The sequence below is a fragment of the Sinocyclocheilus anshuiensis genome, unplaced genomic scaffold (assembly GCF_001515605.1).
Source record: "Sinocyclocheilus anshuiensis isolate Anshui unplaced genomic scaffold, SAMN03320099.WGS_v1.1 scaffold178, whole genome shotgun sequence".
Taxonomy (NCBI): Eukaryota; Metazoa; Chordata; class Actinopteri; order Cypriniformes; family Cyprinidae; genus Sinocyclocheilus; species Sinocyclocheilus anshuiensis.
The window spans coordinates 341,519-355,005 of record NW_015546031.1 but is presented as its reverse complement, the minus strand read 5'-3'; positions in this window follow the sequence as shown (position 1 = coordinate 355,005).

The window sequence follows — 13,487 nt, the reverse complement described above, 5'->3', positions numbered from 1 at the left end:
TCAGACCGATGAGCTTTGTAAAAATCGACGCGTTTCAAAAAGGCGGGGCATAGAGGAGAAACAATAATGTACAGTATGTGGAAAATAATGTGTTTTTTAACCTTAAACCGCATAAATACATTTCATTACACCAAATACACAAAATAATGTTCTTTTTAGCAGCATCATATGACCCCTTTAAATCAAGTGTTTACTTCCAAGCCCTTCTAAAAGCATCACAATAGATACCAGCAGATGGCAGCAGCATTCTTAAAATGCATTGTGAAAGTGAAATTCTGGCATTTCAAGTCAAAAGCTGTTTTAAAAACAGCTACTTTATTTGTAATATTAAACAAATGACAAAAAAGCATTAATGATGAACACATTAACTACAAGGACTAATACCACGTTGACCCTCAACGTGTTTTGTGGTAAAGTGTGTAGCGCAGCGAGGAAGGAGAGAGTTAAATCAGCTGTCCTTGTTCTGGTGTCTGGTGCACATACGTTGTTTTATTTTTACCATCCACCATTAAAATCTGGGTTACACTCGAGGCCTTTTGGTCCTTGTCCCGCTCCTGAAATGAGAGACTGCAGCCAGAATATATGACTATAGTAGTTTATAAGGCCTGCATGCATATTTAGCAGGGCCAACAAAACCCTCACAGTTTCAAGTCAACATGAAATCAACATGTGAGGTACTTCCTTAATAAACATTTTATATAATAAACACTTAATAAACTCTCCCTGTTTAAATCTAGATTAAAGACACATCTCTTTGGAACTGTCTTTAACTGAAAAATTTGTGTTTACTATTGTCATTTTGCATTATTGACACTATTTTCCTAATTAATGCTGTTCAGTTGCTTTGACACAATCTGTATTGTTAAAAGCGCTATATAAATAAAGGTGACTTGACTTGACTTAAACATTTCTGCTCTTACAGTGAATGCTGCATCAATGCATGTTATTTCAAAGACAACACCTCTGAAGCAACTTTCAGTTTTTGCTGATGTCACAAATGTCCCTGATACTTTTCCAGTCCTCCCATTCAGTCACATATAGACAGCTGGTTAGAAAATAGATTTCATAGAATTCATTCTCCATACGCAGAGCACATTTAAAAGTTTAGCTCTAGTAAAAAGACCCTTACTTCTCAGTTCATGGTATAGGCCAGTATGTGAAACTGGATTCTCACAGCTCTGAAAGGACGCTGAGTGAGTCCCAGACTGACTGTCCACACACAGCTTTCGTACTTTTTTTCACTCCTTGCCACAGCGGGCTGTTTAGGTAGCTGTTGGATGGCTCGGGCTTGGTGTGAAGCTGGCACAAGAGCTGCTGGCCTTCAATCGTGAGCCAACACTAACATCTGCTCCATCAGTGGAAAAAAAGCTCTTCACGGCCTCCTCCATCCCCAGCTAATGACTGGCCACTCCTGCCATTAAAGCCGTATTACCTTCGTAGGACTCCATACAGAGAAGAGAGGAATACCCTGGAAAACCGCAGGGGAGAGAGGTGCAAATGCAGTCTACTGTTAGATGGACACATTAATGGCTGGATGTTCTGATTGGGATAACTATATCCCCATATCTAATGAACACTTCTGGGAACTGTTCAGGGCTTCTCATAGAAATCAAATGCATACCTTACATCAGCTAGATGGAGGTTATATTAACTCTCCACAGGATAGTGTTGAAACACATCAGACATACAAATTCACCCATAGATATTTTTCATGGGTGAACTAACCCATAGGTATAAAGGATATTTTTCAATTATCATCACACATACATAGAGCGCATCAAATATTGGAAACACCAAATAATCTCACATTTCAAATGCGTGATGTGCAAAATCCAATGCAGTTCTAACGTGTGACGAATGCACATTGAAGCATCTCTGTGTTTATAATATTTGATGCTCTCCATTTTTGTGAATTGATCATAAAAAGATAAGAGATAACGTGATAGTCAACTATCACAAAAAATATGTAGCTTTCATATTTTACAGTATTAAATAAGGTTGAGTGCAATTCTAAGTCTCTGAAAGCCTCTTTTTAGTATCCTCCTTTTCATCTCATCTCGTCTTTTACAACATTCTCCAAAAACAACCCTCAAACCCCCTGTTGTTGAAAGGCGGGGTCATCTGTCTCATGGGGTCTCACGGATAGTGAACACTTTGGGGAGACAGAAAGAAGAGCCAAGCTGTTCGACTGTCTCAATGTCTCTGTAGTTACGTTAAATAAAGCAAATACTGAATAGACTTTCTGTGTATAGCTGCCACACTGTGCCTGTCTGATGGCCTGTGTTTAATATGTGCCCTATATTCAATTTCACACAATGTGTTGCAGAGACGATGTGTATTAGACTGTTGTTTGCTATGCATGAAACCCTGGTCCAGCAAAACTGTCTAAAAGAAAGAGTTCAACATTTTGAAAACTATTTCTTTAGGAGTGCCATCATGTTGAGAAACCTAAATTAGTTTCATGTTAGTGGAAGAACAAAAGCAATGGCAGCCTGTTTTCCTGGCTGGGCTTTGAGTGATGGGCTTGCTAAAGTGACTTGTGTGCTGTACTTCTCTAGAAACACATGCTTGTTTTTACATGTCTGTTGTTGTTTGGTTTGGCTGACTTACAGGGTTGTGAGGTGCACTGATGGTGGTGGGCCAGCTTTTTTCTTTTGCTACTGTTTCAGATAGATATAGGTGTAAGTACCTAAACAATGTGGTTTAAACAATGTAAAACAATGTCTAAAGACATCCAGACTTTAGTCACATACGCCATGTGTTCACGATCCATCTTGACTGTAAGGTCTGTTAGCATGTAATGTTAGCAAGTTAGCATAACACTAAGAAAAGTCCATAAAAACAGGGCCCTACTGAGTTAATAAGAAGGACTTTTCCATACAGTACTAATCTCATGTTTTGCCTGAATGTTGAATTATGCATTGCATTGTGTTGTGTTTTGTGTTAGGATTGAAGGAAATGTCTGTAAACTTAAGTGCTGGTAACACTACACTTTTCGTTCCATTGACTTCCATTCATATGCAGGAGAATGCAGGAGACCAGAAATGCAGGCTCACATGAATTTTGCTTACGTTCCAAAGTTCAAATTTGGTGAACTCCGACCTGTGAATTCATATCAGGTGAAGACATGAGCAATAGATTTTTATTTTCAATTATTTTTTTTTTTTTACATTTTAGATGTGTTATATGTTGAATTGTATATATTTTATAGAAAAGACATCATAGAGTGTGATGTCTTATTATTATTATTATTATTATTGTGATGTCTTATGTTGCAATGTCCATAAAAATTCTAGTGTGACTGCGGCTTTAATGGACAAAGTCCTGGGAGAAAATTACAATAACATTTCTGTTTTTCTATGGATTTTTTTTTTCTTATAGTGCATTCTGTTATTCTCTATTTCTTTATAAGACTAGTCTCAACTACAGTCTGTTAATGTCAATAAATGTTTATTTAAATTCTACAAATCCATTTGATTAGACAGTCCTTTTAATAAAACCCTGAATTAAACCACATAATCAAGAAATGTTAAAAAGAAAGCAAGTGGAAAAATACAGACTTAAGACCTAGCTTCTTGCTATTAACAAACCATTAAATACAACTTTTGCCTCAATAAACTCCAAATTTGCTGCTTATTAACAGTTAGTAAGGCAGTTGTTAAGTTTAGGTATTGGGTAGAATTAGGGATGTAGAATATGGTCATGCAGAATATGTGCTTTATAAGTACTAATAAACAGCCAATATGTTGATTATAGGCATGCTAATAAGCAACTAGTTAATAGTGAGAATTGGTCCCTATACTAAAATGTTGGAATTGGAGAGTAAAGTCAGAGCATTTTTTCGTTTAGTTTGTGACCCCTTTTACATTCTCAGCGAGTGTGACAAATCTCTGACAAAAGACAGATTTTAGCCAGTAGGTGTGATGTCCCTGACCAAAATCGACTTTGAGTTCCCTAGTAAGACGTCGTCTGAGTACATTGCAAAGCGGACCAGATTTTGTCATTAGTCAAAAGACTTTTTCATTTGCAAGTTGCTTTGGATGAACGTATCTGCTCAGTGAATTTAAATGTAAACAAAGCCATCTAGTAAGCCATCTATGGTTCCATACACTGATCTGAAGAACCTAGAAATGTAACACCAAGAACATTTCCATCTCTAAAGAACCATTGAGCAACTCAAGAGCTCTATTCAGCCAAAAGAGTTTCTTGACAAGACAGTTGTTTGCTGAACTTAAGGTGCTGTAAGGAACCATTCAAATGTTAAGAGCATTTCAGTAGTTTCACACAGGTCTGTAGAGACCCACATAAACCGTCTCATGTTCAGATGCAGGGCAGATCTGGCATGTCCCATCTGTGTAGTAACCATGTGCTCATTCCTGTGCTGCACACTGGCGGCAGACAAGGTGCAATTTGTTCCATTTGGACTATAACTGTCAGGAAGAGATATACCCCCACTTAAATAGCAGCCCATAATCTCCTCCACTCCCCATATTATCCTAATTGAACCCATGGGCTGCCAACCACATCAATAGCTGAGCTCATCTCCAAATTAATAAAACATAGGCCCCCAAAGCATGGCCACATTACAGCTGAAGGCACATGGATAAAGGGGCAGAGAATGGGCATTAATCAGAACACAAAATCTGGGACCATGCAGCAAAAAAATATTTTGGTTTGTAATATATTTAGATTCTTCCAAAAAGAAATCTGTGAGCAGGTTTTGTAGTTGTTTATTAGCAATGTTGGGGTAGCGCATTATAAGTAACCTGAGTTATGTAATCAGATTACTTAACTAGTAAATTAATGCATTACTTTTAAAGTGCCCCTATTATGGATTTTTAAAAATCGCCTTTCATGCAGTGTGTAACACAGCTCTAAGTGAGTGAAAACATCCTGCAAAGTTTTAAATCTGAAAGTGCACCGTGTATAAAGTTATTGTCTCTCAAAAGAAAGAGTCGATTCTGAATCATTGAAACGAGTCGTTTTTTTAAACGAATCCCAAGCCGTTTCATGTTGACGTCACCATGAAACATTAGCATATTGCCCGCCCACTTGTTGGTCTTTTCGCGTTGGTCTGAATGAAAATGCAAATTCATTCTTTGCCACTAGGTGCTGCTTTTGGAGCGTAAAAATAACTGTTTCCCCGGTAACGCTGTACACAAAGCAGCACTGCGCTTACAAACGCTGCTTTATCAGGCATTACAGGCTCATGATGAAATTAAAATAAGACCAATCGGACCAATCACCGCAGATTAGCGTCACGCAATGGAGGGGTTTGGAAAAATTAATCCTTGAGCGAAGCGTTTGGGAGTCCTTGAGCAAGTAAGGTAAAAATAAATGCATATTATAAGACAATGAAAGTGTTTTTTGATCTTGCATGCATGTCAACCTGTTGTTGGGGACTCCCAAAACCAAAATATATGAACCCTTTATTACCCATAATATGGGCACTTTAAATGTACTACAAAATATCTGAGTTATGTTTTCAAATAAGTTACTTTGTTTTCCCATTTATTTACTGACACCTCTCCTGCCCCCTTGTTGAGAGAAATTGGGAGTGAAGTGCAGAGACAGAGGCATTTCCTTAGCCTGAGGCTTATTAATTTCACTTTTGGTGAGAAACGGCCTTTACAGTTGCCAAAAATATAACCTCTAGGTTTTTTGTTAGGCAGCGGCTATTTGCACTGTGTAAATAATGATATATGTGATTTACACTAAGTTAAAACAGCAATAGATGCAATTTACACTAAGTGAAAATAGCATATTTTCTTAGCGATAGATGTTATTAAGTGCAAATATATTGTAGTAGGCTACATTATAATAAAAAAAGTATGCAATAATAACTTACTGAGTGTAAATTATCATTTTTATTAAAATTATTAAATGGATGCTACCTTATTGGGACAATAACGGCCTTCCTACACCTACCCTATACCCAATACTTTATTTTTAGCTTTTTGATTATTTCCTTCATTTTTATTGAAAATAAATGCCTTTCTGATGTGATATGAGATGTGAAACGGGAGAAGAACGAATTCGGCACAAGGCAGATTTGAACTCGGATCGATTGCGTCAAAAAGACTTTACCATCCACACCATTGGATCACTCATGCAATAGCTGTCTTAAGTAACTTTCCCCAACAATGTCTATTAGAGATGTCCAACATGAAACCTTCAAATCTGCTATCATTTCAGCCTAGAATAGTCCGGAAAAGGAAGAATCTTTTGACAATCAAAACCCAACAGCATTGACATGTATTGTTCTTTTAAAAAGACTGCTAATAATGCAGCGTGTTAGACACGAGTATCATTGCACTCCTCATCTTTACTGGCACAGTGAGGGTACCATAATAAAAGTGTGAATGTAATGAAAGCAACTTTAAATGGAGGCAAATGCAGGCAGCGTGAAGCCTTTATTAAAAACATTTATCATGTAGTGGTAACAGTCACTGCAGTCAGTATTTTAATAAGTGGCCTGTACTCCAGTGTTGTGCTTCAGTGAGAGACCCATGCTCATGCCAAGAGCAAAACAGATCAGCGCTCACAACACATACAAACACGGCATCTCTTTGTTATTTTTCTCTACGCTACACGGCGCTGCTTTCTTTCCTGGCAGCAAATATAAAACAAAACATTTCCAGGGAGCTTGGCGTTTCATTGCTTGTACCCCTCACATTTCCAACAGGTTTTGTACTCTTGCTTTCTCTTGTCTAAAACAGACAAGGTTGCTTGCAGAGGGCCCTTGAGTACCCCTCAAATGCTCTTGCTACTCAGCTTCCTGTTTTCAGAACGACACGAACAGCATAAAGGAAGCTAGCAGCATGTAATGAGAGGAATGCTGTTCAAGATGCTGTTACAGTAGATCCTCGAGGCTAGAATTTCAAAACTCTTCTCTTCTACTTCCCAACATACCGCCCGAGGTGAAATGAATCTCCACGTCGACTGCTGCCAAATCGATCACTTGGTCAAAATCACAGATGGGATGAAGACCGCTGCCCAGCTGAAGTATGCTTTGTTTAGATTCTGATTTATGTACAGGGAATTATCATATCGTCCTGAAAAGAACAGAAGAAGTGTCACAAAGGACTATGCGAATGTTGTGTGTATCGCGATGAATGACAACCCTGCACTGATCTCATTATAGAGATGACCTACATAAAGTCAAGGCCCAATTCAACTGAATTACTGTGAGAAATGATAAGCTGAAATAGCAGCAGCTTGGGATGTGAAACCCCTTCGGCTGTTCGTGACAGTGTTGTAGTACTTGAGACCAGACTTGGTTTTCAGTCTCGAGTCAAAGTCCATATTATAATCTACTCAGGAGCATTTGGACTTAGTCTTGAGTAATGCAGTAAATGCATTTTGTAGTTGTGACACTGATGCGAAACCAGGCCTTATTCACCTCAAAGGAAAGCACGTTCAGACTCTCTTTAGGTCTTTCTCTTGTTTTGGACTTGAAATGGACTCAAGCCTCAGTCCACCCAGATAGCATTCAAACACATACATCTAGGGTTTCCAGTTGTTCCATATAATATAGAATCGTCCCGTAGGCATCAAAGAAGTGTTTCATATAGAGGTGATTTACATTATAGTTTGTATTCTGACACATTTCAGAACACAACGGTGCATGAAATTAAGCTTGTGTTGCTAGATCTATCCATGCTCATGTACCTGCATATTTGTTTCAGGCCATACTGTAAACTGCTATAGCTACCAGTTTATATGTTGGCCTGTTTTAGCTGTTTTAAAACCCCGTTCTTGAGGTCAGACATGAGTGGGGTCACTAGAAGTCAAGTCAAGTCACCTTTATTTATATAGCGCTTTTAACAATACAGATTGTGTCAAAGCAACTGTACAGCATTAATTAGTAAAATAGTATGTCAATAATGCAAAGTGACAATAGTAAACACTCAATTTTCAGTTAAAGGCAGGTCATCATTGAATTCAGTGATGTCATAATCCAGCTCAGTTCAGTTTAAATAGTGTCTGTGCAATCAAGTCGACGATACCTCTGGAAATTAAGTGTCTCCTAAGCAAGCCAGAGGCGACAGCGGCAAGGAACCAAAACTCCATCGGTGACAGAATGGAGAAAAAACCTTGGGAGAAACCAGGCTCAGTCGGGGGGCCAGTTCTCCTCTGGCCAGACGAAACCAGCAGTTCAATTCCAGGCTGCAGCAAAGTCAGATTGTGCAGAGGACTCATCTGGTTCCGTGGTCTTGTCCCGGTGGCCGTCTAGGAGACAAGGTCTTCACTGGGGATCTGTCTCTGGGGCTCATCTAGTTGTCCTGATCTCCGCTGACAATCAGAGAACAGAACAGCAGGCATCTAGTATCTAGGCATCTAGTAGACAGTCAGAGACAGTATAGTAGACAGTAGTCTGAGCTTGTCTTTGAGTTAATGCTGTATTTACACTTCACTGTTGTTTTTGAGTAATTTGAGTTACGTAAGAAATCACACAGCCTGGCTGGTGTTTGTTGCGTCAATAAACATTTGATCTTTCAGTAAAACGCTCTTGCTATCATCTGAAGCAACACATTAAACGTCTGACCTCGAGCACACTAACTAGAGAATTTACCACCATCGTATATTAGAGAGCCACAAGAAGTCCTTCAAGCAGTGTTAGTTTTCGCTCTCCGTCATGCTCTGTTAGTTTTCTCCCCTGTTGCTTCGGAGTGCAATAGCTCTCTCTTTATTTTCATTGGCATTAAAAGAGTAAATGTGCTCGTTTAATGCTGGTGTTTTCAGGGCACACACGGCGAGCGCTGACCGCCTCGCTCAATGCTCACTAAGATATGAAAGCATTTCTGCCTGTAAACGCATGTCATCGAGGGGGCAGTAATTGATCGGTTTGGTTCCTTTCTCCTTTGTGTTTGCTCTTTGCTTCAGAATTCCTGAAACTTTGTGATTTCTATTGAGTTTTTCTTTTCAAATAGGTCTGAGAACAGCAGTCTACAAAGACAATGACAGACTTTTCATTTTTTGCATCAACTGTCATGTTAACTTTAGAATGCAACTGATATTCTTAAAGGGACGGCATGTGTTATACACACTCTACCACTCTCATTTCCATCTGAGAAAGTGTGCCATTATCAAGTTAATGACTTAACTAATTGCAACAAAAAGCAGTGGTGTTTAGCGAGCGTGAGGAAAACGGGTCTAATTAGCGAGCCGTGCCGGCAAAGTTCTCAGATAGTCAGTCCGGAGGAAAGGAAGGGGTCTTGTGAGACCTCTGATCATTGGTACACTCTCAAAGAGAACGGTTCTTCCATTCATCTACTGCACTCTCTTCTACCAGCTGATATATGGAGCCTGTTCCTGTTTGCTGCAAACAGCTAGTCGCCACAACACACACTCATCAATACAAGCACACAAGCACACACACACACACACACACACACACACTCTCTCTCTCTCTCTCTTCTTTTTTGTTTGCTTTGTACCTTTACTATTTCAGTATATTATCCCAAGAGAAAATATTGCTTAGATGTTGTATTTTTTAAATATAGCTCTGTAGACTTACTGGAGGTTGTAGTCCATAAAAGTATGAACTAAAGAGAGGATAGCAGCTCAGATTATTTGGGTTTGGTAGAATTCGAATGTTTGAGTTCATATTGAACACACTTTATTTTCAGTTCCAATTGTCACTATTAACTAGCTATTAACTAGGCATTTGCCTCAGTAAAGTCCCAATTACTGCTTATTAATAGTTAGTAAGGTAGTTGTTAAATTTAGGTATTTGGTCGGATTAAGGGATCTAAAATATGGTCAAGCAGAATAAGGCATTAATATGTGCCTTATAACTTCTAATAATCAGCCAATATGTTAGAAATATGCAGGCTAATAAGCTACTAATCAATAGTGAAAATTGGCCTTTAAAATAACATATTATTAAATAAATATTAATGTGATAGAAATTATGATTTATTACGGGAACTGTAAAATATTTTGGGATTATGATTATGCCACTGAGAATCGTCATCGAAAATAATCTCACACAAAAATTATAATTAAGTTACCCGGAGATTCACCATGACAAATCTGAGCAAAAAAAATGAGACATTCTTCAGCTCTTCTGAAGCTCTAGACTAGAGGAGACACATGTGGGGACTGGGGAAAAATCGCAGCATCAAAAGTCACAGTTTGCTCTCCATCTAATATCCTTGCTTTTTAGTAGAAACAATTTCGATTCCTTCGTTTCCGATGGGATGCCATCTTCTCTCTCTGAAGTTGCAAAAGCACTAAATGATTGCTATGCATTTTTGTTAGTGATTTTCCTTTTTGTTTTTAAAGACAGATTCAAAGTGACTCATCACATCACTCACAAAACAGATGTTTGCAGATGTACATCTGGCACAGCTGGAGAGCCGAGAGCATCTGTGGCCTCCCAGGTGTGTGGAAAGGCAGACATTGCCTCTTCAGTATCCCACACCTATGATAAGATATCCTCGCATATTGAACTCTCAGTTGCAACACATGACCCTACATGCTCACTCACGCTATGAAGCCAGACACAATGCACAATGTTGTGTTTGACTGCAAAAAGCCAGCATGACCTTCCCCCTAGCCTGCCACCACATGATCTCATTCTTGGTCACAGTGGCAAAAATGCTGTCCAGTTCACTGGTGTTTATATAGAAAGAGCGCAGAAATTACAAAGTGATTATTTATCCATTGCCCCATCATCGCAGCACACAAAACCCCTTCTGACAAACAGGTCGAAGAGACAACAAAGATGTGACAAACAGAGACACTGACCTGAACTTTGTCCTTTTACTGTAGAGAGTTCTTTAATAGGCTACTTTTGTAAGTCCAACAGAATTCAGCGAAACTGAGTTGACTCAAATCATGAGTTGAATCTAATCAAATCTCAAACGAATTTGTAGTATTTGTAGTGTTTTTTTGAGTTGAGACGAATCAAATTTACATTAGTCACTGGTCTACTTTATTTTTGTTACTCTTATTAACCTGGATCTCCTTCTAATTAATTTCTTCTCTTGTTTCTACTTCTGCTCTAATGATCCTCACATCTCCTGAATCATCACATCTGCTCAGGATAATTTAGACACTAGTCAGGATATGAGGAACATTCAAATTAAAGGGAACGTGGAAAAGTTAAATAAATACACATGGGAAAAAAAAAACCACTGCATGTTAGATGCATGAAAATGTTTGAGACAGTAGAATCCTAATACTGTATGTGATAGCAAAAGATCATAAAGAAAGGACAAGAGATGAAATTCAAACATTTTTCTATTAATTGTACTTGCTGTATAAACAGATGTGACTTGGTCCTTGTTCTGAGCTCCTTTTATTGATTTAGAAAGGACTCCAGCTCAGTGTCAGAAGAAAAGATGCATGATTTGTTTCCTTCTCAGTGCATCTGAATCCTCAGTGAGTCTTCACAGACTCAGGTAATCATTTTACTTGTGTTTTTCTTTACTCTCAGAGCAGGAATCGGCTATGACAAAGCTCAGCTCTTTCCACAGCCGACAGGCTATGTGTTTGGTTTTAATTGAGCCCAATTTTCATCTGCTCAAATGGAAAGCACATGGAAAAAGCCATGCACCTGGATCTGATCAGCTACTGAGTCAAACAGCCACACACTCAAATTCCCAGAGCCTGAAGACTGAAAAGAGAGATTCCTCAGTCTTTTTAGAGAAGATCTAAACTGAATGCTTTTATTGGTCATTATTTAGTCATTAGACACAGATGTGTTACGTAGGGTATAAACCTTCATTACCTTTGACATAAGAGACAGTGTCAATCAATGGTAGTTTTCAGTTTCAACCACCAGAGGGAGATCAGCACACTGTACTGTCATTTATATTAGACACATATTCTGAGCATTTCAAATGAGATATTTAACTTTTAAAGGTACAGTTCACTCAAAATGCCAATTTTGCCATCGTGTACTCATATGTTGTTCAAGAACTCTATGACTTTCTTTCTTGCTGTGGAACAACAATGAGGATATTTTGAGATTTATTCCCACAGAAGAAATAGATGTGTGCTGTTTTGGAGCAACAGGTGAGCAAATTAAGAGAATGTTAATTTTTGGGTGAACTATCCCTTTAAATGACTAATTATTTCTTATTGTTGTATTAAATACAACTAGATTTGCAGTTCCTCACAGAAAAAGCAGTGCTTGAAATGCAATAAAAAAAGAAAAGGATTAGGTTTTAGCTTTGGTTTTGTAAATACACTGAACTGAACAGGACCTTTGGTATGTTTAAAAAAAACTTAATTTGGGCTGCTCTGATGCACAAATAAATATACATGTTATTTTTTTTTAACATTTCTTTCATATATTTGATTTTTTTTATTTCTTTCTTAATAAAAAGTGCCTACAAAGGCCAGTGTCCCACAGTAGGGAGCTCTACTGTTGCACAAAGCCTTTCTTCTGAGGAATATGAGCAGGTGTGTGGAGTGACAGCTGTGGCCGGATCCAGATGTTTAGCAAATGGAATCCCATATATCTTGATGAAGGTGGGGGAAAAAATCTAGTGATGCATGAATCAGATGCACACACAACTGCCACATTTATAGCATTTTACATTCAAATTCAGCTTTAAGAAAAAGTTACCCTAAAAATAAAATAATTTATTCACTCTCATGTCATTTGAAAACTATGGAAGCCCATTTCTGCCATGAAATAAAAAAATAAATAAAGATAATTTCAACTTTCTATGTGTCTCTATTTGTTGCAAATCTGAGGAAAAAGTCAGAATTGCGAGATATAAACAGACATGTGAGTTTACAGTATATCTTGCAATATAGTCTTTCATACTGCACAATAAAAAAAAATATAAGTTTTCACACAAACAGTCCGTATTCCAAATAATTTGGTAGTATTTTCTGAAAACAGATCCACATTTAAACTATTTTTCCTTTGAGAATCTCCCACTCTGCTGCAGTTCTTGGAAAAGAACATGAATATTCTGCCTAACTTCTGGAGAGTGAAAAATAATAATAATTTTTTATTTTTTCTGGCTAAAGTGTTAGTATGGATGTATACTCTTCAAAGGTGACCAAGAAAGCATCTGATGTAAATATGGAGAGGATATCATCATAACCTTGAGTGCACTGATGATACTTTTCCTCTTCTCCTTCCAGCTTCACTGTCCACATCTGGTTTGACCATCCACCCCCCAAACGCACCTCATCAATCCTTCGTGTCATCATTACCGCAGTCTCTCTCATTGCCAAAGTAAGCTGTGACACACAGACGTGAAAATGATGAATAGATTTTTCCGGACAGGAAACGACGGCCGAGGAGACACCCTGCATACTCTCATCTCCACAGCAATGTTTCATTCAGCTTCCCTCTGCCATGTCTCTCCCCAGCTCTGTCACGGCTCTATAGACGGCGTACAGCAAAATCACATCAAGATACCACAAAAGGTCTGTTTTTCCTATTTTGTTCTTCTTGGTATGGTCTTAATCTCACGCTCGTGTGAGGCTCCTGCCACCCACCAGCCACGGGCGGC